The sequence below is a fragment of the Pseudophryne corroboree genome, chromosome 5 (genome assembly GCF_028390025.1).
Source record: "Pseudophryne corroboree isolate aPseCor3 chromosome 5, aPseCor3.hap2, whole genome shotgun sequence".
Classification (NCBI taxonomy): Eukaryota; Metazoa; Chordata; class Amphibia; order Anura; family Myobatrachidae; genus Pseudophryne; species Pseudophryne corroboree.
Window position 1 is genome coordinate 666,435,129 of NC_086448.1, and position 26,740 is coordinate 666,461,868.

Below are 26,740 nucleotides of genomic sequence, written 5' to 3' on the forward strand. Positions count from 1 at the left end.
TTGCGCGCACCTACGACGCGCACTGGCCTTGTTTGTATGTATGTGTATATATATATATATATATATATATATATATATATATATATATGTGAAAAAAAGAAATAATGGAGGGCGCAATGGTGAGTATAGAATTACAAGTTTTTACTGGCATCAGTATCACTCACGTACATTTAAAATAAAAGTTAACCAGCGCGATGTAGATCATCAGTGGAGCCTCCGACGCGTTTCGTCGTAAGACTTCGTCAGGGGCTGACGAAGTCTTACGACGAAACGCGTTGGGCGTGGCCAGCAGGACGAGGTTCAAGGATCCATTGTCTGAAGTGTCAGCGCGTGTGGTCCGTTATTCAAGTCCTTGCGGCTAGAAGGATTTAGCGGCTGCTGTTATCCTGTGAGCGACGGGGTTCGTTGGTGCGGTTTTCCGGAGGCTCCACTGATGATCTACATCGCGCTGGTTAACTTTTATTTTAAATGTACGTGAGTGATACTGATGCCAGTAAAAACTTGTAATTCTATACTCACCATTGCACCCTCCATTATTTCTTTTTTTCACATGTGCTGAGGAGTACGGGTTTACTCCTAGAGGAGGACTGCTGCAAAAGTACATTTGGACTGATATATATTTCAAAGACTCTGTGTGAGATTGCGCGACATCTTTTCTATATATATATATATATATATATATATATATATATAGGGGTTCGCCGATGCTGTGTCTTGCACACAGCGCTAAAATGTCTAGTTACAGCACTGCATTCAGGTGATACTTAAATAATGTGAAAAGGGTGTGACCACTATTGGTCGACATGCATTAGGTTGACATGGTCACCAGGTCGACCTAGTCATTAGGTCGACATGAACCAGGTCGACATGGAAAAAGGTCGACGTGAGTTTTTTTTTAACATTTTTGTGGTGTAATTTTCTTCGTAGAATGACGGGAAACCCCAATTATTGCACCGTGTCCCCTTACAAGTCTCGCTTTGCTCGCCATGCTTTGGGCAAGGTGCCTAGCTCTGCTACCGCTGCACTCGGCACAGTTTTCTATTCCAAATCGTGGATCGTAAAGTATGAAAAAGTTCAAGAATTGAATTTTTTTTTTGAAAAACTCATGTCGACCTTGTCCATGTCGACCTGATGCACGCAGGGTTGCCTACCCTCCCGCATTCCGTGGGAGTCTCCCGTTTTTTACCTGACCCTCCCGCTGCCCCGCTAAACCTCCGGGTCCTCCCGGTTTTTCGGTACTGACCGACGAAAATGCGGTCTGCGCATGCGTGATACGGAATGACAGGGGGCGGGGCCTGAACCGCGACGTCATGAAGTGGATCCTCACATTCCCGCCCACGGTAGCTCATTTCAATAACATGAAGCCCATATAATGACGTCGTCCGTGCATGCCACGCCCACAGCAGATTGCAGTTTTGCGAGTCCTGAATGATGGGGGGTGTGGGCCGCACGGACGATGTCACGATAAGGGCGGCATCTTATTTAAATGAGCCACAGAGGACGGGGAGCAGACGCCGGCATTTAAATTAAGTCAAGAACATCCCCGGCCTCATGACGTCGCGCCGCGGTGCAGACCCGTGAACTAAGTCAAAGCGGGCGGAAATGAGTGGACTGGAGCAGAACAAGCCGGCATTTAAATAAACGACACCCACCGCATGATGTAATGGTGCTGGCTCCGCCCCTTGTCATTCTGGACTCGCACATGCGCAGATTGCCTTTTTGCGAGTCCCGAATGCTTGGGGGTGTGGCCTGCATGGACATCACGATAAGGGCGGCATCTTATTCAAATGAGCCACAGAGGACGGGTATGTGGTGAGCAGAGGCGGGCATTTAAATAGTCAAGAACATCCCCGGACTCATGATGTCGCGGTGCAGACCCCGTGAAATGAGTCAAAGCGGGCGGGAATGTGGGAAGCAGAAGCTGTCCTTTAAATAAACGACACCCACCGCATGACGCCCCTTGTCATTCCGGACTTGCGCATGCGCAGATTGCATTTATGCGAGCGCTGAATGCTAGGGGTGGGGCCTGCATGAGTCACTTCAACAGCCGAATCGAGAACCCGGTGGAGGGGGCGGGGCTTAATGACGCGATTATATGCTAATCGCATCATTGAAGCTCCGCCCGTATGCAAATACCGCCCAATAGCGGTATTTGCTTGTGCAGTGGGCGGGGCCTAATGATGTCATTTGCCCAGCCCCACCTCCATCGCCGCCCACCTGCTTCTTCTCTCCGGGTATCTCCCGGAGAGGGGAGAAGAAAAGTAGGTAAGTATGGATGCATGTCGACCAATAGTGGTTGACCTAATGACTGTCGACCTAAGTGTGGTCGACCTAATGACCGTTTCCCCCGGTATAACTGGTAGCGCACTGTGAACCGGGCTAGGTACCGGTATAACTGGCAACGCACTGTGAACCGGGTTGGTACCGGATATAACTGGTAACGCACTATAATCCGGGCTGGTACCGTATATAACTGGTAATGCAACTGAGGAAGCCGCCGAGGGTTTGTTAAGGCGGAGAAACATGGTTTTGTGATATCAGCGGTTCCTTACATGGTCCTTAACCTCCTGCCAACTGATGTGGAACTGGATACAGATCTCCTGATATGGCTCATTTAAAAGGAATTAGCTACCAGAGCCAGGAGCCTACAGACCAGTATTTACTAGAGATGAGCGGGTTCGGTTTCTCTGAATCCGAACCCGCACGAACTTCATGTTTTTTTTCACGGGTCCGAGCGACTCGGATCTTCCCGCCTTGCTCGGTTAACCCGAGCGCGCCCGAACGTCATCATGACGCTGTCGGATTCTCGCGAGGCTCGGATTCTATCGCGAGACTCGGATTCTATATAAGGAGCCGCGCGTCGCCGCCATTTTCACACGTGCATTGAGATTGATAGGGAGAGGACGTGGCTGGCGTCCTCTCCATTTAGATTAGGAGAGAGAGAGAGAGATTGACCTGAGGCTGATACTGTAGAAGAGAGTGCAGAGTTTAGTGACTGACCACAGTGACCACCAGCAGTGCAGTTGTTTTATTTAATATATCCGTTCTCTGCCTGAAAAAAACAGTACACACAGTGACTCAGTCACATACCATATCTGTGTGCACTGCTCAGCCCAGTGTGCTGCATGCCTGCATCATCTATGTATATATTATATATCTGACTGTGCTCAGCTCACATAGCTTATAATTGTGGGGGAGACTGGGGAGCACTGCAGTGCCAGTTATAGGTTATAGCAGGAGCCAGGAGTACAAGACAGTCACATACCATATCTGTGTGCACTGCTCAGCCCAGTGTGCTGCATCATCTATGTATATATTATATATCTGACTGTGCTCAGCTCACACAGCTTATAATTGTGGGGGAGACTGGGGAGCACTGCAGTGCCAGTTATAGGTTATAGCAGGAGCCAGGAGTACATATTATATTAAAATTAAACAGTGCACACTTTTGCTGCAGGAGTGCCACTGCCAGTGTGACTGACCAGTGACCTGACCACACTGACCACCAGTATAGTTAGTAGTATACTATATTGTGATTGCCTGAAAAAGTTAAACACTCGTCGTGTGACTTCACTTGTGTGGTGTTTTTTTTTTTATTCTATAAAAAACTCATTCTGCTGACAGACAGTGTCCAGCAGGTCCGTCATTATATAATATATATACCTGTCCGGCTGCAGTAGTGATATATATATATTTTTTATATCATTATTTATCATCCAGTCGCAGCAGACACAGTACGGTAGTTCACGGCTGTAGCTACCTCTGTGTCGGCACTCGGCAGTCCATCCATAATTGTATACCACCTACCCGTGGTTTTTTTTTCTTTCTTCTTTATACATACATACTACTACATCTCTTTATCAACCAGTCTATATTAGCAGCAGACACAGTACAGTACGGTAGTTCACGGCTGTGGCTACCTCTGTTCGGCACTCGGCAGTCCGTCCATAATTGTATACCACCTAACCGTGTTTTTTTCTTCTTCTTTATACATACATACTACGACATCTCTTTATCAACCAGTCTATATTAGCAGCAGACACAGTACAGTACGGTAGTTCACGGCTGTGGCTACCTCTGTTCGGCACTCGGCAGTCCGTCCATAATTGTATACCACCTAACCGTGTTTTTTTTTTCTTCTTTATACATACATACTACGACATCTCTTTATCAACCAGTCTATATTAGCAGCAGACACAGTACAGTACGGTAGTTCACGGCTGTGGCTACCTCTGTGTCGGCACTCGGCAGTCCGTCCATAATTGTATACCACCTAACCGTGGTTTTTTTTTTCTTTCTTCTTCATACATACATACTACGACATCTCTTTATCAACCAGTCTATATTAGCAGCAGACACAGTACAGTACGGTAGTTCATGGCTGTGGCTACCTCTGTGTCGGCACTCGGCAGTCCGTCCATAATTGTATACCACCTAACCGTGGTTTTTTTTCTTTCTTCTTTATACATACATACTACGACATCTCTTTATCAACCAGTCTATATTAGCAGCAGACACAGTACAGTACGGTAGTTCACGGCTGTGGCTACCTCTGTGTCGGCACTCGGCAGTCTGTCCATAATTGTATACCACCTAACCGTGGTTTTTTTTCCTGTCTTCTTCATACATACATACTACGACATCTCTTTATCAACCAGTCTATATTAGCAGCAGACACAGTACAGTACGGTAGTTCACGGCTGTGGCTACCTCTGTGTCGGCACTCGGCAGTCCGTCCATAATTGTATACCACCTACCCGTGGTTTTTTTTTCTTTCTTCTTTATACATACATACTACTACATCTCTTTATCAACCAGTCTATATTAGCAGCAGACACAGTACAGTACGGTAGTTCACGGCTGTGGCTACCTCTGTGTCGGCACTCGGCAGTCCGTCCATAATTGTATACCACCTACCCGTGGTTTTTTTTTCTTTCTTCTTCATACATACATACTACGACATCTCTTTATCAACCAGTCTATATTAGCAGCAGACACAGTATAGTACGGTAGTTCACGGCTGTAGCTACCTCTGTGTCGGCACTCGGCAGTCCGTCCATAATTGTATACTAGTATCCATCCATCTCCATTGTTTACCTGAGGTGCCTTTTAGTTGTGCCTATTAAAATATGGAGAACAAAAATGTTGAGGTTCCAAAATTAGGGAAAGATCAAGATCCACTTCCACCTCGTGCTGAAGCTGCTGCCACTAGTCATGGCCGAGACGATGAAATGCCAGCAACGTCGTCTGCCAAGGCCGATGCCCAATGTCATAGTACAGAGCATGTAAAATCCAAAACACCAAATATCAGTAAAAAAAGGACTCCAAAACCTAAAATAAAATTGTCGGAGGAGAAGCGTAAACTTGCCAATATGCCATTTACCACACGGAGTGGCAAGGAACGGCTGAGGCCCTGGCCTATGTTCATGGCTAGTGGTTCAGCTTCACATGAGGATGGAGGCACTCAGCCTCTCGCTAGAAAAATGAAAAGACTCAAGCTGGCAAAAGCAGTAGCACCGCAAAGAACTGTGCGTTCTTCGAAATCCCAAATCCACAAGGAGAGTCCAATTGTGTCGGTTGCGATGCCTGACCTTCCCAACACTGGACGTGAAGAGCATGCGCCTTCCACCATTTGCACGCCCCCTGCAAGTGCTGGAAGGAGCACCCGCAGTCCAGTTCCTGATAGTCAGATTGAAGATGTCAGTGTTGAAGTACACCAGGATGAGGAGGATATGGGTGTTGCTGGCGCTGGGGAGGAAATTGACCAGGAGGATTCTGATGGTGAGGTGGTTTGTTTAAGTCAGGCACCCGGGGAGACACCTGTTGTCCGTGGGAGGAATATGGCCGTTGACATGCCTGGTGAAAATACCAAAAAAATCAGCTCTTCGGTGTGGAACTATTTCAACAGAAATGCGGACAACAGGTGTCAAGCCGTGTGTTCCCTTTGTCAAGCTGTAATAAGTAGGGGTAAGGACGTTAACCACCTCGGAACATCCTCCCTTATACGTCACCTGCAGCGCATTCATAATAAGTCAGTGACAAGTTCAAAAACTTTGGGTGACAGCGGAAGCAGTCCACTGACCAGTAAATCCCTTCCTCTTGTAACCAAGCTCACGCAAACCACCCCACCAACTCCCTCAGTGTCAATTTCCTCCTTCCCCAGGAATGCCAATAGTCCTGCAGGCAATGTCACTGGCAATTCTGACGAGTCCTCTCCTTCCTGGGATTCCTCCGATGCATCCTTGCGTGTAACGCCTACTGCTGCTGGCGCTGCTGTTGTTGCTGCTGGGAGTCGATGGTCATCCCAGAGGGGAAGTCGTAAGCCCACTTGTACTACTTCCAGTAAGCAATTGACTGTTCAACAGTCCTTTGCGAGGAAGATGAAATATCACAGCAGTCATCCTGCTGCAAAGCGGATAACTGAGGCCTTGACAACTATGTTGGTGTTAGACGTGCGTCCGGTATCCGCCGTTAGTTCACAGGGAACTAGACAATTTATTGAGGCAGTGTGCCCCCGTTACCAAATACCATCTAGGTTCCACTTCTCTAGGCAGGCGATACCGAGAATGTACACGGACGTCAGAAAAAGACTCACCAGTGTCCTAAAAAATGCAGTTGTACCCAATGTCCACTTAACCACGGACATGTGGACAAGTGGAGCAGGGCAGGGTCAGGACTATATGACTGTGACAGCCCACTGGGTAGATGTATGGACTCCCGCCGCAAGAACAGCAGCGGCGGCACCAGTAGCAGCATCTCGCAAACGCCAACTCTTTCCTAGGCAGGCTACGCTTTGTATCACCGGTTTCCAGAATACGCACACAGCTGAAAACCTCTTACGGCAACTGAGGAAGATCATCGCGGAATGGCTTACCCCAATTGGACTCTCCTGTGGATTTGTGGCATTGGACAACGCCAGCAATATTGTGTGTGCATTAAATATGGGCAAATTCCAGCACGTCCCATGTTTTGCACATACCTTGAATTTGGTGGTGCAGAATTATTTAAAAAACGACAGGGGCGTGCAAGAGATGCTGTCGGTGGCCAGAAAAATTGCGGGACACTTTCGGCGTACAGGCACCACGTACAGAAGACTGGAGCACCACCAAAAACTACTGAACCTGCCCTGCCATCATCTGAAGCAAGAAGTGGTAACGAGGTGGAATTCAACCCTCTATATGCTTCAGAGGTTGGAGGAGCAGCAAAAGGCCATTCAAGCCTATACAATTGAGCACGATATAGGAGGTGGAATGCACCTGTCTCAAGCGCAGTGGAGAATGATTTCAACGTTGTGCAAGGTTCTGATGCCCTTTGAACTTGCCACACGTGAAGTCAGTTCAGACACTGCCAGCCTGAGTCAGGTCATTCCCCTCATCAGGCTTTTGCAGAAGAAGCTGGAGACATTGAAGGAGGAGCTAACACGGAGCGATTCCGCTAGGCATGTGGGACTTGTGGATGGAGCCCTTAATTCGCTTAACAAGGATTCACGGGTGGTCAATCTGTTGAAATCAGAGCACTACATTTTGGCCACCGTGCTCGATCCTAGATTTAAAGCCTACCTTGGATCTCTCTTTCCGGCAGACACAAGTCTGCTGGGGTTGAAAGACCTGCTGGTGAGAAAATTGTCAAGTCAAGCGGAACGCGACCTGTCAACATCTCCTCCTTCACATTCTCCCGCAACTGGGGGTGCGAGGAAAAGGCTCAGAATTCCGAGCCCACCCGCTGGCGGTGATGCAGGGCAGTCTAGAGCGACTGCTGATGCTGACATCTGGTCCGGACTGAAGGACCTGACAACGATTACGGACATGTCGTCTACTGTCACTGCATATGATTCTCTCACCATTGAAAGAATGGTGGAGGATTATATGAGTGACCGCATCCAAGTAGGCACGTCACACAGTCCATACTTATACTGGCAGGAAAAAGAGGCAATTTGGAGGCCATTGCACAAACTGGCTTTATTCTACCTAAGTTGCCCTCCCACAAGTGTGTACTCCGAAAGAGTGTTTAGTGCCGCCGCTCACCTTGTCAGCAATCGGCGTACGAGGTTACATCCAGAAAATGTGGAGAAGATGATGTTCATTAAAATGAATTATAATCAATTCCTCCGCGGAGACATTGACCAGCAGCAATTGCCTCCACAAAGTACACAGGGAGCTGAGATGGTGGATTCCAGTGGGGACGAATTGATAATCTGTGAGGAGGGGGATGTACACGGTGATATATCGGAGGGTGATGATGAGGTGGACATCTTGCCTCTGTAGAGCCAGTTTGTGCAAGGAGAGATTAATTGCTTCTTTTTTGGGGGGGGGGTCCAAACCAACCCGTCATATCAGTCACAGTCATGTGGCAGACCCTGTCACTGAAATGATGGGTTGGTTAAAGTGTGCATGTCCTGTTTTGTTTATACAACATAAGGGTGGGTGGGAGGGCCCAAGGACAATTCCATCTTGCACCTCTTTTTTCTTTTATTTTTCTTTGCGTCATGTGCTGTTTGGGGAGGGTTTTTTGGAAGGGACATCCTGCGTGACACTGCAGTGCCACTCCAAAATGGGCCCGGTGTTTGTGTCGGCCACTAGGGTCGCTAATCTTACTCACACAGTCAGCTACCTCATTGCGCCTCTTTTTTTCTTTGCGTCATGTGCTGATTGGGGAGGGTTTTTTGGAAGGGACATCCTGCGTGACACTGCAGTGCCACTCCTAAATGGGCCCGGTGTTTGTGTCTGCCACTAGGGTCGCTAATCTTACTCACACAGTCAGCTACCTCATTGCGCCTCTTTTTTTCTTTGCGTCATGTGCTGATTGGGGAGGGTTTTTTGGAAGGGACATCCTGCGTGACACTGCAGTGCCACTCCTAAATGGGCCCGGTGTTTGTGTCGGCCACTAGGGTCGCTAATCTTACTCACACAGTCAGCTACCTCATTGCGCCTCTTTTTTTCTTTGCGTCATGTGCTGATTGGGGAGGGTTTTTTGGAAGGGACATCCTGCGTGACACTGCAGTGCCACTCCTAAATGGGCCCGGTGTTTGTGTCGGCCACTAGGGTCGCTAATCTTACTCACACAGTCAGCTACCTCATTGCGCCTCTTTTTTTCTTTGCGTCATGTGCTGATTGGGGAGGGTTTTTTGGAAGGGACATCCTGCGTGACACTGCAGTGCCACTCCTAAATGGGCCCGGTGTTTGTGTCGGCCACTAGGGTCGCTAATCTTACTCACACAGTCAGCTACCTCATTGCGCCTCTTTTTTTCTTTGCGTCATGTGCTGATTGGGGAGGGTTTTTTGGAAGGGACATCCTGCGTGACACTGCAGTGCCACTCCTAAATGGGCCCGGTGTTTGTGTCGGCCACTAGGGTCGCTAATCTTACTCACACAGTCAGCTACCTCATTGCGCCTCTTTTTTTCTTTGCGTCATGTGCTGATTGGGGAGGGTTTTTTGGAAGGGACATCCTGCATGACACTGCAGTGCCACTCCTAAATGGGCCCGGTGTTTGTGTCGGCCACTAGGGTCGCTTATCTTACTCACACAGTCAGCTACCTCATTGCGCCTCTTTTTTTCTTTGCGTCATGTGCTGATTGGGGAGGGTTTTTTGGAAGGGACATCCTGCGTGACACTGCAGTGCCACTCCTAGATGGGCCAGGTGTTTGTGTCGGCCACTAGTGTCGCTTAGCTTAGTCATCCAGCGACCTTGGTGCAAATTTTAGGACTAAAAATAATATTGTGAGGTGTGAGGTATTCAGAATAGACTGAAAATGAGTGGAAATTATGGTTTTTGAGGTTAATAATAATATGGGATCAAAATGACCCCCAAATTCTATGATTTAAGCTGTTTTTTAGGGTTTTTTTAAAAAAACACCCGAATCCAAAACACACCCGAATCCGACAAAAAAAATTCGGTGAGGTTTTGCCAAAACGCGGTCGAACCCAAAACACGGCCGCGGAACCGAACCCAAAACCAAAACACAAAACCCGAAAAATTTCAGGCGCTCATCTCTAGTATTTACTAATCAAATGGAGGATGGACGTGGCTATTGGTTTTAAAGTAATAACATGGCCATGTTTTAAACTCTGAAGAAGTAGCAAATATAGTATAACTAACTGTCTTACTTTGCAACTGAGGATTTCAGCATGCCGCTGCTAATGTGCTAAGTGAAGTCTTGTTCTAACTGACCGCTGGTGACTAAACAGATTGCTGACCTCTTAATTAACAACAATACTGCAGTACTGCAGATGAAGCAAAGTCTTTTTAATAAGTGGAAATCATCCTTGCATGATGGATATAATAGTATCCTATTCATATAGATAAGCTTGGATTGTTTTAATATTGTATATGATTGTATTGTGAAAGGTGACTGTAGATACATTTAAAATCCTAAGTATATAAATAATATTCAGCTGAGCTGCCGCTGTGACTCGGAAAGGGCACATACAGTAGCAATAATTATCTAGGGACGTGTGTAAAAATTTGTTTTAATATTGTTCTGCTGATATTATGTTTTAAATTGACTAGATAATACAATAATAATAAAAATAAAATATTATATACATACATAGTTTGCCAGTGCTTTCGCTTTTTTTTTTTTTTTTTGTTTGGTTCTAAAAAGGCTGTGAAAGCTGCTGCAAATTTGTTACTTATACCAGGTATTTAATTAGCACCAGGGAAACTTGTGTTTGTTTCTTTGTTTATGTTGACCTTGTTCATGTCGACCTAATGGCCATGTCGACCTAGTGACCATGTCGACATAATGCATGTCAACCAATAGTGGTCGACCTAATGACCATATCCCCCGGTATAACTGGTAGCGCACTGTGAACTGGGCTAGGTACCGGTATAACTGGCAATGCACTGTGAACCGGGTTGGTACCAGATATAACTGGTAACGCAACTGTAATACAGGTTGGTAGCGGATATGATGGGTAACGCAACTGTAATCATGGCTGGTACTGGATATAACTGGTAACACAACTGTAATCCGGACTGGGTAGCAAAAGAGCAGAGGTTTACACAGGAACTAAGGTAATTAGTATTACCACTTAGAGAGCTCAGCTACTAAGCTCACACTGAGCTGTGTGACTCTAGGAACTGGCAGCTTCTGAAACACAGGTCTCTCTACTTATACCTTTTGGTCCTTAGTGATTGATGAATAGATTCAGATGATTCAGAGTCTCAGGCTTGCACATGATTGGATAGCTCATGGTCAGGTGATCAGACCCTGTCACGTCAGTACTCCAGGTTAGGCTCTGATGTGGCGTGAGACCTAGCAAGTCGAAAAAACACTGATGCCTGAACTTCTAAAAATGATCAGTGGATGCTGACTTTTGGGCCAAAACTCCAGAAAGCTAAACACAGTGAAGAATTAAATGCTGCACACAGCTGATTACTGATTACTCAGAGGAATTCATACTCAGGTGGCTAATCAAGAGTAAGCAACACAGATTTGCAGTCTTCATGCTGAGCTGAAGCAAATGCAGATTACCAGATATGCTAAGGGAAGCCACAGAATATGAGAAATACAGTCAGGATCATGACACGAGTTGGGGGGTCCTGCCCTTGTGACACATCCCCCTCAATCTGTGAACCAGCAACAAATGGGGGGGGGGGGGGGAGTTGGGAAAACAGAGAGCTGGAAGGCTGTGCTGTACGTGGCCAGCTTGCTTTTCTGTGTGGCCCTTCTGGCATTTGACACAGCTCACCACTGAGCCCGCAATGGGCTTTGTTGCACTCACCCCCCTGTTAGCATTGTACGGCCAGGATCCTGGCATAGGGATGCTGACCGCCGGGATCTGAGTTGCCAGCAATGCATACCCCACCCATTTTTATATGTATTTTCTTTCTTGTATAATAATTTGTGTATAAATTTATTGATTGAGCATTGCTTTTTTTCTGTCAAACTTTGTCTTTCCTAGCTTGCTACTTTTCCAGTAAGAGGTCCACAATTACCTCTATATAATGAGCATCAGATACTTAAGTCTGCCAATTAGTGAAACAAACCAGTGCCTGGGTAAAATTTAGTTGATTTCTCTGGGCTGGCAGTTTACTTTCTGGTAGCAGAGTGGTGTCACTGTACATGGCCTCATGGTGTGCCCGGAGCCTCCTGTTGTAGAGAAACACACTTGAGATGATGTTATCTTGCGAGAATGAAAATAGCTCCACAGAAGTTCAGCTGACCATGTGGTCCGAGTGACGGTGACCCCCCCCACTCCCCCCCCCACCCCGAGGAAAATGCTGTAAAAAAAACCGTTTTCTGAGGTTTCCAGCTCCTTCTCCCCTGCATCACAGCCATTTCTGCTTCCGGCTGCAGGGAGGAGGAGCCCGGGGACTCCCAGCAAATGTCGCCTCCCAGGGCTGGAGATGACATCTTTCTGTCCGTCCTGCCTCTCTCTGTCTCTACATCCCTGGTGGCTCTCTCTCCCTACATCCCTAATGCCTCTGTCCCTACTGTATGTTCCTGCTGCCTCTCTGTCCCTACATCCCTGCTACCTCTCTCTGTCCTTACCTCCCTGCTGCCTCTCTGTTTCTCTTTCTCTTTGTCCCTATGTCCCTGTTACATCCTACATCTGGAGCCTTTCTTACTCTCTGTCCCTACGTTCCTGGTATGTGCGTGTGTGTGTGTGTGTGTGTGTGTGTGTGTCTCTCTCTGTCACTGCTGTCTCTCTCTGTCCATACATCCCTGCTACATCTATCTGTCCATACATCCCTGGAGCCTCTGTCCCTGTTGCCTGTCTCTGTCCCTACATCCCTGGTTCCTCGTCCCTGTTGCCTGTCTCTGTCACTATGTCCCTGCTGCCTCTCTTTCCCTACGTCCCTAATATCTCTGTCTCTACTGTATGTTCCTGCTGCCTCTCTGTTCCTACATCCCTGTTACCTCGCTCTGTCCCTACCTCCCTGCTGCCTCTTTATTTCTCTTTCTCTCTGTTCCTGCTGTGTCTCTCTCTCTTTCAGTCTCTCTGTCCCTGCTGCCTCTCTCTCTGTCCCTGCTTCCTCTCTCTGTCCATGCCGCCACTCTGTCTCTGTATCCCTGCTGCTATGTCCCTGCTCTCCCTCCACTGAAGATTGGATGCTGCCAGTGTGGGAGCAGGAGCAGTTTTTTGATCAAATCCCGCAAAGGAATGTCATCATAATGTCAAGATGCGCGGTAATAATGTTTTGTCTGCTGAAGGGTGCAACTGTGTGGCATAATGTGTATTTGGGCCCTACTGTGTGGCATTATGTGTGTATGGAGTAGTACTAGTGTGTTACGTACTACTACATGTACATTTATGTCCCTGGCTTAAATGATAGAAAATAAATAAAAATAAAAGCCCCAAGCAACATTTTTTTGTGTGTGTATTTCGGGGGTTATCCAGAGTTGTTAGCAAAGAAAAAAAGTTTGCAATTGGGCAAAACTATGTTGCACTGCAGGTAAATACTGGCTGCTTTATTTTTACACTGCTATTTAGATTTAAGTTTGAACACACCCCACCCAAATCTAAATCTCCCTGTGCATGTTACATCTGCCCAACCTGCAGTAAATATTACAGCCATTTTAAAGAAGAAAAGAAAAAAATCTGTAGTTAGTTGTATATGAGCATGGAGCCAGCTCTTCATTATAAAATAAATGTTCATTCACACCATGGCAGGTATACGGTTAATTTGCCGGCTGTTGGGATCCTGGCTGTCCGGATACTGATGCCAGAATCCCAACAGCTGGCAATGCCGACAATACCGGAGCTACAGGACTATTTACACTCATGGGTGTCCACAATACCCATAGAGTAGGAATAGAACCGGTGGATAGCAGAGCGAGCCCGCAAGGCAACTATTGCGCTCACCCGGCTGCCAGCATACTGGTGGCCGGGATGCTTCTGTCAGTATATTGATGGCCGGCATATCATACTGAAACCTGTTGGCAGACTACCACAGTGACAGATTTTGGACAGTCAGAAACACAGGGACAGACTAACCAAGTGACACTTCTGGCAAATGCCAAATGAGCCACTGGTCTGAAAACCTGGCCCGATTGGTAGTCAGAGGATAAGCTATTTGGAGGCCATGTCAAACAGCTCCTCCTCTTTCTGCTCTGCTCAGTGGGACATAGGGAGGTCATTCCGACCCGTTGGCTTGCTGCTGTTTTTCGCAGCAGTGCAAATGGGTCAGTTCTGCGCATGCACAGTGGCCACAATGTGCAGTCGTGTCATTGTCAAACAACAGCCATCGCTGGGCAGCGACAAGAAGACCAAAGAAAGCAATCGCTGCCGCGATTGCAAGAAGATGGAAAGGAGGAAGGCGTTCCGGGGCATCAACTTACCGTTTTCTGGGAGTGGTGCGGCTAACGCAGGCATGTCCAGGTGTTTGGAGGGCGGTCATTCACGGCGGTCATAAAGGGGGTCATTCTGAGTTGATAGCATGTAGCAACTTTTTGCTGCCCGTGCGATCAACTAGACACCACCTATGGGTAGGGTTCTTTTGCATAGCAAGGCTGCAAACGCTTGTGCAGCCCTGCTATGCAAAAAAGTTTTGTTTAGAACAAGACCAACGTAAGAGTTACTTACCCTGTGTGATGAATCCAGCATTGTAGGTCCCGGAACTGACGTCCGACATCCGCCCTCCAAACTCCTGGAGACACCTGCGTTCGATGCACCACTCCCAGAAAACTCCTCAGAACGCATTCCTCTTGTCAATCTTCTTGCGATCACAGAAGCGATCGATTTCTTCGGTCTTCTTGTCGTTGCCCAGCGAAGGCCATCACTGGGCAACGGCGCGCCTGCGCTGTGCGGCCACCGTGCATGCACAGAACTGACCCGTTCGCACCGCTGCGAGAAACAGCAGTGTGCGAATGGGTCAGAATGACCCCCAATGTCAAGTCACTCATACAAGGGGAGGATGGGGATTTCTTGAGAAGCCAAGATAAAGAGATACCAGGTTCAAATACCATTGCCAATGTGGGCTTCTGTGCTTTAAATGAAAGGGTTGATTTTTATTGATAGTCCAGACCTTCAGACACTCTTAATGAGAAAATAAATGGAGCAAATTACAGCTAAATCCTAGACAAACAGCTATGACCTCTTGCCAAAAAGTTTAAACTGTTGACAACTACACAAAATACTTTAGATGGCTAACTCTTACCCTAAACCTAATTCTATACCTATCCCTGAATCTAAAAATAAAACAAAAATGTACAGTCAACTTTCTGGTATTGACATGTTACATTTTGACATTATGAAAACGGTGACATTTTTCTTGTCAATCTTATGCCCATGTCAATATACTATACTGACAACATTCACAACTTTTTGACATTCTGGTGTCTACATTCTGAATGTCAACATTCTGACCATAAACTATGGGGTGACTGAAAATTAATTAACATAAAAAATTAATTTCTCAAGCTGTGAGAATCTTATGTAACCCCCATATTACTTAACTCAATAATTGGTAGTGAAGGGGTTAATGCTATGCTGGAGGTTCAAGGAGCAAAGTTACGAGGTTGCCATGGAGACTGTGCAGGAGCCAGGAAGTTTAGAAGTCAACTTTGGTTGGGGTGCAGGCAGTTGGAGATCGGGCTTACCAGGAGGTAGAACTGTGCTGTGCTGATGTTCTTGTCAGTGGATCTGTGATCAGAGAAAATAACCGGAAATGAATGCTTGGAAGGAGAAGTGACCAGAGACCTACCCTTATGCTGCCAAACGTTGAGGACATCAGGGCTGTGATTCAGAGGATCCAGCTAGTAAGAGACACCTCAGGAGGTGGCACTGATTTGCAATGCTTTCCATGAGCTGGGTGCTGCAGCAACTGAGATGAAGGGAGGACAGTAATTACTAATACCCCACAACCCTTCTTTTATCAGGCAGCACTACTTTTTCAGGGAGAATTATTGAATGGACTAAGCTAATCCTTGGAGAAATATCTCTTTTCATAGATCCCTGTTACTGACCAAATTGCGGTACTTACTCCCTATACCCTCCTCAATTATTATAGTAGACCTAGCAGCTTGCGGTATCTGATAGTGATGAGCACCGGAAATTTTTCGGGTTTTGTGTTTTGGTTTTGGGTTCGGTTCCGCGGCCGTGTTTTGGGTTCGAACGCGTTTTGCCGAAACCTCACCAAATTTTTTTTGTCGGATTCGGGTGTGTTTTGGATTCGGGTGTTTTTTTAAAAAAACCCTAAAAAACAGCTTAAATCATAGAATTTGGGGTTCATTTTGATCCCAAAGTATTATGAACCTCAATAACCATAATTTCCACTCATTTTCAGTCTATTCTGAACACCTCACACCTCACAATATTATTTTTAGTCCTAAAATTTGCACCGAGGTCGCTGGATGGCTAAGCTAAGCGACCCAAGTGGCCGACACAAACACCTGGCCCATCTAGGAGTGGCACTGCAGTGTCACGCAGGATGGCCCTTCCAAAAAACACTCCCCAAACAGCACATGACGCAAAGAAAAAAAGAGGCGCAATGAGGAAGCTGTGTGAGTAAGCTAAGCGACCCTAGTGGCCGACACAAACACCTGGCCCATCTAGGAGTGGCACTGCAGTGTCACGCAGGATGGCCCTTCCAAAAAACACTCCCCAAACAGCAGCACATGACGCAAAGAAGAAAAAAAAGAGGCGCAATGAGGTAGCTGTGTGACTAAGATAAGCGACCCTAGTGGCCGACACAAACACCTGGCCCATCTAGGAGTGGCACTGCAGTGTCACGCAGGATGGCCCTTCCAAAAAACACTCCCCAAACAGCACATGACGCAAAGAAAAAAAGAGGCGCAATGAGGTAGCTGTGTGAGTAAGCTAAGCGACCCTAGTGGCCGACACAAACACCTGGCCCATCTAGGAGTGGCACTGCAGTGTCACGCAGGATTGCCCTTCCAAAAAACACTCCCCAAACAGCACATGACGCAAAGAAAAAAAGAGGCGCAATGAGGAAGCTGTGTGAGTAAGCTAAGCGACCCTAGTGGCCGACACAAACACCTGGCCCATCTAGGAGTGGCACTGCAGTGTCACGCAGGATGGCCCTTCCAAAAAACACTCCCCAAACAGCAGCACATGACGCAAAGAAGAAAAAAAAGAGGCGCAATGAGGTAGCTGTGTGAGTAAGCTAAGCGACCCTAGTGGCCGACACAAACACCTGGCCCATCTAGGAGTGGCACTGCAGTGTCACGCAGGATGGCCCTTCCAAAAAACACTCCCCAAACAGCACATGACGCAAAGAAAAAAAGAGGCGCAATGAGGTAGCTGTGTGAGTAAGCTAAGCGACCCTAGTGGCCGACACAAACACCTGGCCCATCTAGGAGTGGCACTGCAGTGTCACGCAGGATGGCCCTTCCAAAAAACACCCCCCAAACAGCACATGACGCAAAGAAAAATGAAAGAAAAAAGAGGTGCAAGATGGAATTGTCCTTGGGCCCTCCCACCCACCCTTATGCTGTATAAACAGGACATGCACACTTTAACCAACCCATCATTTCAGTGACAGGGTCTGCCACACGACTGTGACTGAAATGATGGGTTGGTTTGGACCCCCACCAAAAAAGAAGCAATTAATCTCTCCTTGCACAAACTGGCTCTACAGAGGCAAGATGTCCACCTCATCATCATCCTCCGATATATCACCGTGTACATCCCCCTCCTCACAGATTATCAATTCGTCCCCACTGGAATCCACCATCTCAGCTCCCTGTGTACTTTGTGGAGGCAATTGCTGCTGGTCAATGTCTCCACGGAGGAATTGATTATAATTCATTTTAATGAACATCATCTTCTCCACATTTTCTGGATGTAACGTCGTACGCCGATTGCTGACAAGGTGAGCGGCGGCACTAAACACTCATTCGGAGTACACACTTGTGGGAGGGCAACTTAGGTAGAATAAAGCCACTACCTATTTCTGTCAATACATTTTCACACAATTACATATATATGGATATATTGTTTCCATATATTCGTTCACACACAAATTCTTCATGCATAAGTATATGCAAACTGTCTTTTCTTTTCTCACATTATTCAATAGCCATTTAACACTTTACATTCTCACAATTCTAATGTTCAATCAATTTTTGCAAAATATTTTGACATCCTAGCTCAGATCCTTGCTCATGTGCCAAATACTTTGACATCATAGCTCAGATCCCTGCCTATATGTTACATTGCACATTTTAAAACTATCAATATGTCTCCAGGACAACAAAATCATCTAAGTTGTCTGCTTGGACTAATCAGTCCATCACACTTCAGCTCCAGTATGCTATTTAATATATTGATTACTCCTTCCAGAGTACTAATTCTCCCTCACCCCAATCAAACCTATTTACGATCCCAATAAACTCAGCTGCATCACATCCAATTACTATCAACTCCTCCGTGCATCCTATTTATATGGAGAGTAGGCGGACAGAGAGCACGGGGCTTCCGTGAACAAGCCGCTCACAGGTGAAACGTACGTCGGATTCTGACGTCCATTCAGTGACGTCATTGCGGCTTCGCCCTCTCCGGAACGGGCGGCCGCACGGTCACAGAATACGGGGCACGGACACAATCTTCAATCTAACTACAGCCACCGTACTCCAACGATATCTACATCACTGGAAGTGGTAACATTTAACATTTAACTTTGTGTCCGTTTTTCAAAGAGCGCTTCAGACCCTTAAATTGGGTCTTGTAACGTTATTATCTGCTCCGTACTTTTTATTCAGGATTGAATCCAGCAATTAGTTGATAAAGGACATGTACTATAAGCTTCTAAAATCTTCATATATGGACTAAAAGACTGTTATCTCTGTTGTGCCAATTTAAACAATTTTCTGTAGATTCATCTGATCACTGGCTATTTACAGCAGACAAATTTAACAAGTAGTGACTACTACAAATACTGTGCCGGCATCTTAAACAGCACATCAGATCCCTCCACTGGGACCAACAATCCAAGTGCCTGCTTTGTGATTATCTTTAGGATTGAACCTATTTGCAGATAATCAGCAACTGCTTTGTCAGCCATTACAATCTTGTTTAACACAGAATACATGGTTTTTCTCAGCTGTCACATTTAACATATCTGATCAATAATATTTGCTATTTATAGCAAGAAAAACCTTTAGATAGTTACTTTCAGTACAACAGCAAAACCCCCCCTGTTTTTCTTGCTGCAGGATCATTTAATTAACACCCTGCTGATCACAAGCAGCACCCCTTACCCTTCAGTGGGACTAATAATTTTGGATTTTGTTTCCAAATCACAAATTCCCAGGACCAATCCCAGGGAATTTTGGTTAATTTCTATTTACACATACTCTAAAACCTGACAATTGTCAACTCAATCCCAGGGAATTTTGGTTAATTACCATTTACACATACTCTAAAACCTGACAATTGTTCACTTATCTCTTGAAATAAACGGCCCACGGCCATACTATCCTGAATACGCCCGATCACGTCCGATCTTGGAAGCTAAGCAGGTATGGCCTGGTTAGTACATGGATGGGAGACCGCCAGGGAATACTAGGTGCTGTGGGCCTCCTTTTCCAGGAGATCACATTTAAGAACATCTCCCCCACAATTTCACAGCCTCTCAGCTGAATACCCAGGCCATTTTTCTAATCAGCACAAAAAATCACCAGTGATTCTTGATACAAACGGCCCACGGCCATACTATCCTGAATGCGCCCGAACACGTCCGATCTTGGAAGCTAAGCAGGTATGGCCTGGTCAGTACGTGGATGGGAGACCTCCAGGGAATACTAGGTGCTGTGGGCCGTTTTTCCTTCAGGCAATCCAATATCATTTTTCTAAGCTTATCTTACAATCCGATCCTCTCTGTGACCTGTATATATTGTTTATTTTCAACAATTATACAACAACCACATAAAAATTTTCACCTGCTATATCTAGAACCTTATTTGGTACAATGGCAATCTAGATTTTATGATTACTTTTTTTGTTCACCTCCAGTGAAATTTTTATAGAACATCATTAAAAGTTAAGTTTTATCCAATACCATAGAGGAAGGACAACAAAAGAGTCCTTTCCTCTACCATACACATTTCTTTCATCTTTTTCATATTTAATCCAAAGAGTGCTTCCACACAAGGGTATATTGTCTTTCTCTTGTTTTTTCATGTAGGCTAACTACAAAATCCATGGGAGCACCGCCAAAACACAGTACTATTTATGATTTTCAATAATAGTCAACATTTTGGTATCTTATAGATATCTTTCTTTTTATCTACAACCTTTATTTTTCAAGCTGGTGCAGATCTACAATCTTGTCTTTACAATAAAGCCAGTTTGTGCAAGGGCCTCCAAATTGCCTCTTTTTCCTGCCAGTATAAGTACGGACTGTCTGACGTGCCTACTTGGATGCGGTCACTCATATAATCCTCCACCATTCTTTCAATGGGGAGAGAATCATATGCAGTGACAGTAGATGACATGTCTGTAATCGTTGTCAGGTCCTTCAGTCCGGACCAGATGTCAGCATCAGCAGTCGCTCCAGACTGCCCTGCATCACCGCCAGCGGGTGGGCTCGGAATTCTGAGCCTTTTCCTCGCACCCACAGTTGCGGGAGAATGTGAAGGAGGAGATGTTGACAGGTCGCGTTCCGCTTGACTTGACAATTTTGTCACCAGCAGTTCTTTGAACCCCAGCAGACTTGTGTCTGCCGGAAAGAGAGATCCAAGGTAGGTTTTAAATCTAGGATCGAGCACGGTGGCCAAAATGTAGTGCTCTGATTTCAACAGATTGACCACCCGTGAATCCTTGTTAAGCGAATTAAGGGCTCCATCCACAAGTCCCACATGCCTAGCGGAATCGCTCTGTGTTAGCTCCTCCTTCAATGTCTCCAGCTTCTTCTGCAAAAGCCTGATGAGGGGAATGACCTGACTCAGGCTGGCAGTGTCTGAACTGACTTCACGTGTGGCAAGTTCAAAAGGTTGCAGAACCTTGCACAACGTTGAAATCATTCTCCACTGCGCTTGAGACAGGTGCATTCCACCTCCTATATCGTGCTCAGTTGTATAGGCTTGAATGGCCTTTTGCTGCTCCTCCAACCTCTGAAGCATATAGAGGGTTGAATTCCACCTCGTTACCACTTCTTGCTTCAGATGATGGCAGGGCAGGTTCAGGCGTTTTTGGTGGTGCTCCAGTCTTCTGTACGTGGTGCCTGTACGCCGAAAGTGTCCCGCAATTCTTCTGGCCACCGACAGCATCTCTTGCACACCCCTCTCGTTTTTTAAATAATTCTGCACCACCAAATTCAAGGTATGTGCAAAATATGGGACGTGCTGGAATTTGCCCATATTTAATGCACACACATATTGCTGGCGTTGTCCGATGCCACAAATCCACAGGAGAGTCCAATTGGGGTAAGCCATTCTGCGATGATCTTCCTCAGTTGCCGTAAGAGGTTTTTAGCTGTGTGCGTATTCTGGAAAGCGGTGATACAAAGCGTAGCCTGCCTAGGAAAGAGTTGGCGTTTGCGAGATGCTGCTACTGGTGCCGCCGCTGCTGTTCTTGTGGCGGGAGTCCATACATCTACCCAGTGGGCTGTCACAGTCATATAGTCCTGAGCCTGCCCTGCTCCACTTGTCCACATGTCCGTGGTTAAGTGGACATTGGGTACAACTGCATTTTTTAGGACACTGGTGAGTCTTTTTCTGAGGTCTGTGTACATTTTCGGTATCGCCTGCCTAGAGAAATGGAACCTAGATGGTATTTGGTACCGGGGACACAGTACCTCCAACAAGTCTCTAGTTGCCTCTGCAGTAATGATGGATACCGGAACCACGTTTCTCACCGCCCAGGATGCCAAGGCCTCAGTTATCCGCTTTGCAGCAGGATGACTGCTGTGATATTTCATCTTCCTCGCAAAGGACTGTTGGACAGTCAATTGCTTGGTGGAAGTAGTAAAAGTGGTCTTACGAGTACGACTTCCCCTCTGGGATGACCATCGACTCCCAGCAGCAACAACAGCAGCGCCAGCAGCAGTAGGCGTTACACGCAAGGATGCATCGGAGGAATCCCAGGCAGGAGAGGACTCGTCAGAATTGCCAGTGACATGGCCTGCAGGACTATTGGCATTCCTGGGGAAGGAGGAAATTGACACTGAGGGAGTTGGTGGGGTGGTTTGCGTGAGCTTGGTTACAAGAGGAAGGGATTTACTGGTCAGTGGACTGCTTCCGCTGTCGCCCAAAGTTTTTGAACTTGTCACTGACTTATGATGTATGCGCTGCAGGTGACGTATAAGGGAGGATGTTCCGAGGTGGTTAACGTCCTTACCCCTACTTATTACAGCTTGACAAAGGCAACACACGGCTTGACAAATGTTGTCCGCATTTCTGTTGAAATACTTCCACACCGAAGAGCTGATTTTTTTGGTATTTTCACCAGGCATGTAGTGATGAGCGGGTTCGGTTTCTCGGAAACCGAACCCCCCCGAACTTCACGCTTTTTACACGGGTCCGAGGCAGACTCGGATCTTCCCGCCTTGCTCGGTTAACCCGAGCGCGCCCGAACGTCATCATCCCGCTGTCGGATTCTCGCGAGGCTCGGATTCTATCGCGAGACTCGGATTCTATATAAGAAGCCGCGCGTCGCCGCCATTTTCACCCGTGCATTGAGATTGATAGGGAGAGGACGTGGCTGGCGTCCTCTCCGTTTAGAGTAGACTAGAGAGTAGTAGAGATTGACACTTGATTTACTAATTTTGGGGAGCATATTAGGAGTACTACTTGCTGATAGTGTGACCAGTGACCACCAGTTTAATTAATCCGTTCTCTGCCTGAAAAAAAACGATACACAGTGTGACACAGTCACATACCATATCTGTGCTCAGCCTCAGTGTGCCCTCAGTGTGCTGCATCATCTATGTAATACTGTATATCTGACTGTGCTGAGTGCTCACTGCTCACACAGCTTAATTGTGGGGGAGACTGGGGAGCAGTTATAGCAGGAGTACATATTTTTAACAGTGCACACTTTTGCTGCCAGAGTGCCACTGCCAGTGCCAGTGTGACTGACCAGTGACCACTGACCACCAGTATATTGTGATTGTCTGCCTGAAAAAGTTAAACACTCATCGTGTGGTGTTTTTTTTTATTCTATAAACGCATTCTGCTGACAGTGTCCAGCAGGTCCGTCATTATATAATATATACCTGTCCGGCTGCAGTAGTGATATATATATATTTTTTATATCATTATTATCCAGTCTATATAAGCACTGCAGCAGACGCAGTACGGTAGTCCACGGCTGTAGCTACCTCTGTGTCGGCAGTCGCTCGTCCATCCATAATTGTATACCACCTACCCGTGGTGTTTTTTTCTTTTTTCTATCTTCTTGATACTAGTAGCTTACTTTAGGAGTCTGCAGTGCTGAGCTGACAGTGTCCAGCAGGTCCGTCATTATATAATATATACCTGTCCGGCTGCAGTAGTGATATATATATTTTTTTTTTATATCATTATCATCCAGTCTATATTAGCAGCAGACGCAGTACGGTAGTCCACGGCTGTAGCTACCTCTGTGTCAGCAGTCGCTCGTCCATCCATAATTGTATACCACCTACCCGTGGTGTTTTTTTTTTATCTATCTTCTTGATACTAGTAGCTTACTTTAGGAGTCTGCAGTGCTGAGCTGACAGTGTCCAGCAGGTCCGTCATTATATAATATATACCTGTCCGGCTGCAGTAGTGATATATATATATTTTATATCTCATTATCATCCAGTCTATATTAGCAGCAGACGCAGTACGGTAGTCCACGGCTGTAGCTACCTCTGTGTCGGCAGTCGCTCGTCCATCCATAATTGTATACCACCTACCTGTGGTGATTTTTTTTTTCTATCTTCTTGATACTACTAGTAGCTTACTTTAGGAGTCTGCAGTGCTGAGCTGACAGTGTCCAGCAGGTCCGTCATTATATAATATATACATGTCCGGCTGCAGTAGTGATATATATATATATTTTTTATATCATTATCATCCAGTCTATATTAGCAGCAGACGCAGTACGGTAGTCCACGGCTGTAGCTACCTCTGTGTCGGCAGTCGCTCGTCCATCCATAATTGTATACCACCTACCCGTGGTGTTTTTTTCTTTTTTCTATCTTCTTGATACTAGTAGCTTACTTTAGGAGTCTGCAGTGCTGAGCTGACAGTGTCCAGCAGGTCCGTCATTATATAATATATACCTGTCCGGCTGCAGTAGTGATATATATATTTTTTTTTTATATCATTATCATCCAGTCTATATTAGCAGCAGACGCAGTACGGTAGTCCACGGCTGTAGCTACCTCTGTGTCAGCAGTCACTCGTCCATCCATAATTGTATACCACCTACCCGTGGTGTTTTTTTTTTAATCTATCTTCTTGATACTAGTAGCTTACTTTAGGAGTCTGCAGTGCTGAGCTGACAGTGTCCAGCAGGTCCGTCATTATATAATATATACCTGTCCGGCTGCAGTAGTGATATATATATATTTTATATCTCATTATCATCCAGTCTATATTAGCAGCAGACGCAGTACGGTAGTCCACGGCTGTAGCTACCTCTGTGTCGGCAGTCGCTCGTCCATCCATAATTGTATACCACCTACCTGTGGTGTTTTTTTTTTTTCTATCTTCTTGATACTACTAGTAGCTTACTTTAGGAGTCTGCAGTGCTGAGCTGACAGTGTCCAGCAGGTCCGTCATTATATAATATATACCTGTCCGGCTGCAGTAGTGATATATATATATATTTTTTATATCATTATCATCCAGTCTACATTAGCAGCAGACGCAGTACGGTAGTCCACGGCTGTAGCTACCTCTGTGTCGGCAGTCGCTCGTCCATCCATAATTGTATACCACCTACCCGTGGTGTTTTTTTCTTTTTTCTATCTTCTTGATACTAGTAGCTTACTTTAGGAGTCTGCAGTGCTGAGCTGACAGTGTCCAGCAGGTCCGTCATTATATAATATATACCTGTCCGGCTGCAGTAGTGATATATATATATATTTTTTATATCATTATCATCCAGTCTATATTAGCAGCAGATGCAGTACGGTAGTCCACGGCTGTAGCTACCTCTGTGTCGGCAGTCGCTCGTCAATCCATAAGTATACTAGTATCCATCCATCTCCATTGTTTACCTGAGGTGCCTTTTAGTTGTGCCTATTAAAATATGGAGAACAAAAATGTTGAGGTTCCAAAAATAGGGAAAGATCAAGATCGACTTCCACCTCGTGCTGAAGCTGCTGCCACTAGTCATGGCCGAGACGATGAAATGCCAGCAACGTCGTCTGCCAAGGCCGATGCCCAATGTCATAGTACAGAGCATGTAAAATCCAAAACACCAAATATCAGTAAAAAAAGGACTCAAAAATCTAAAATAAAATTGTCAGAGGAGAAGCGTAAACTTGCCAATATGCCATTTACCACACGGAGTGGCAAGGAACGGCTGAGGCCCTGGCCTATGTTCATGGCTAGTGGTTCAGCTTCACATGAGGATGGAAGCACTCAGCCTCTCGCTAGAAAAATGAAAAGACTCAAGCTGGCAAAAGCACAGCAAAGAACTGTGCGTTCTTCGAAATCACAAATCCACAAGGAGAGTCCAATTGTGTCGTTTGCGATGCCTGATCTTCCCAACACTGGACGTGAAGAGCATGCGCCTTCCACCATTTGCACGCCCCCTGCAAGTGCTGGAAGGAGCACCCGCAGTCCAGTTCCTGATAGTCAGATTGAAGATGTCAGTGTTGAAGTACACCAGGATGAGGAGGATGTGGGTGTTGCTGGCGCTGGGGAGGAAATTGACCAGGAGGATTCTGATGGTGAGGTGGTTTGTTTAAGTCAGGCACCCGGGGAGACACCTGTTGTCCGTGGGAGGAATAGGGCCATTGACATGCCTGGTCAAAATACCAAAAAAATCAGCTCTTCGGTGTGGAAGTATTTCAACAGAAATGCGGACAACATTTGTCAAGCCGTGTGTTGCCTTTGTCAAGCTGTAATAAGTAGGGGTAAGGACGTTAACCACCTCGGAACATCCTCCCTTATACGTCACCTGCAGCGCATTCATCATAAGTCAGTGACAAGTTCAAAAACTTTGGGCGACAGCGGAAGCAGTCCACTGACCAGTAAATCCCTTCCTCTTGTAACCAAGCTCACGCAAACCACCCCACCAACTCCCTCAGTGTCAATTTCCTCCTTCCCCAGGAATGCCAATAGTCCTGCAGGCCATGTCACTGGCAATTCTGACGAGTCCTCTCCTGCCTGGGATTCCTCCGATGCATCCTTGCGTGTAACGCCTACTGCTGCTGGCGCTGCTGTTGTTGCTGCTGGGAGTCGATGGTCATCCCAGAGGGGAAGTCGTACTTGTAAGACCCCTTTTACTATTTCCACCAAGCAATTGACTGTCCAACAGTCCTTTGCGAGGAAGATGAAATATCACAGCAGTCATCCTGCTGCAAAGCGGATAACTGAGGCCTTGGCATCCTGGGCGGTGAGAAACGTGGTTCCGGTATCCATCATTACTGCAGAGGCAACTAGAGACTTGTTGGAGGTACTGTGTCCCCGGTACCAAATACCATCTAGGTTCCATTTCTCTAGGCAGGCGATACCGAAAATGTATACAGACCTCAGAAAAAGACTCACCAGTGTCCTAAAAAATGCAGTTGTACCCAATGTCCACTTAACCACGGACATGTGGACAAGTGGAGCAGGGCAGGCTCAGGACTATATGACTGTGACAGCCCACTGGGTAGATGTATGGACTCCCGCCGCAAGAACAGCAGCGG

The 26,740-nt window shown here is 46.3% G+C and overlaps 2 pseudogenes; both read left to right on the top strand.

Annotated features, from left to right (window-relative positions):
• Window positions 1–19,368: 19,368 nt before the first annotated feature.
• On the top strand, window positions 19,369–19,486 carry LOC134930694 (5S ribosomal RNA; annotated as a pseudogene).
• A 121-nt stretch (window positions 19,487–19,607) lies between these two features.
• LOC134931191 (5S ribosomal RNA) lies at window positions 19,608–19,725 on the top strand (annotated as a pseudogene).
• Window positions 19,726–26,740: the final 7,015 nt, after the last annotated feature.